This window comes from Pseudomyrmex gracilis, unplaced genomic scaffold (assembly GCF_002006095.1).
Source record: "Pseudomyrmex gracilis isolate BER0280 unplaced genomic scaffold, ASM200609v1 scaffold_653, whole genome shotgun sequence".
Lineage (NCBI taxonomy): Eukaryota > Metazoa > Arthropoda > Insecta > Hymenoptera > Formicidae > Pseudomyrmex > Pseudomyrmex gracilis.
The window spans coordinates 45446-46493 of record NW_018021237.1 but is presented as its reverse complement, the minus strand read 5'-3'; the positions used below and the strand labels follow the sequence as shown (position 1 = coordinate 46493).

At 27.9% G+C, this 1048-nt stretch overlaps 1 long non-coding RNA gene across 1 annotated transcript; it reads left to right on the top strand.

Annotated features, from left to right (window-relative positions):
• The first annotated feature begins 20 nt into the window (after positions 1 to 20).
• On the top strand, positions 21 to 643 carry LOC109861234. The gene is made up of 3 exons (XR_002250934.1): positions 21 to 106; positions 178 to 336; positions 504 to 643. It is a non-coding gene; the product is annotated as an uncharacterized LOC109861234 (long non-coding RNA).
• Positions 644 to 1048: the final 405 nt, after the last annotated feature.

Genomic DNA, 1048 nt, shown 5'->3' with positions numbered 1-1048 from the left:
TACTTTTGTATGTGATGAATGTTACGAATCATTTAACAGCATAAGTCAATTACAAATGCATAAACAGCATATGCATATATATGAAGAAGAAGATGTACTCCGTAAGGTAAGAAATAAAAAAACACCTTATTATATCTGTTACATACAAACATTAACAAAATAAAATATCTGTTCAAGATAAATTCACCTCCGACAAGTACACAAGATGCTCCACAACATGACGAAACACGTAATTTCTTGTGTGATGAATGTAACGAATCATTTAACAGCATAAGTTATTTACAAATGCACAAACAGCTTATGCATACGTATAAAGAAGAAAATTTTATATGTAAGGTAAGAGATGAAAAAGCATTTGTTGTACAAAAACACACACAGTGTTTTACTATTAACTAATTTACTAGTAATTAACTGTTTATTATTCTACATTAACAAAATATAAAAAAAACGATACCAAGTCTAACGAAGATAGTAAATGTAAGATATTATTTATTTTTTTCAAGATATGTACCGCGCCATTCACAAGCTTACTTGGCCTACAAAGCCATACTCTACTTCACTTAAGCAAACAATATATGTGTGATAAATGTAAAAAATACTACAAGACCAAAAAAAGTTTATACGTCCATATCAGACATGTTCACGTAGAGAAAAAGATTATATGTAAGGTAATACATGAAAACTCAGACTTTCAGGAAAATTTGTTTACGCTAATAAACCTCCATATTGATTTATACTAGTAATATGAAAACAATATTTTAAGAATCGTAAAATATTGACATATACAAAATATTTTTTTTTAAGATATGCTTTAAAGCATTTGGTACGAAATATAATTTTAACAGACATACACTAGTTCATTCTACTGAAAGACCTTATTTGTGTGAAAAGTGTAATCGGACTTTTAAAATAAAAGATAAGTTATTTGCGCACAAACGAGACGTGCATGAAGAAAAACGTTTTACGTGCAAGGTAATAAATAAATATTTCTACAGATTAAATTATTACCACTAGGAGTAAATACACTGTCAAGTTAAAGCAATAGAAA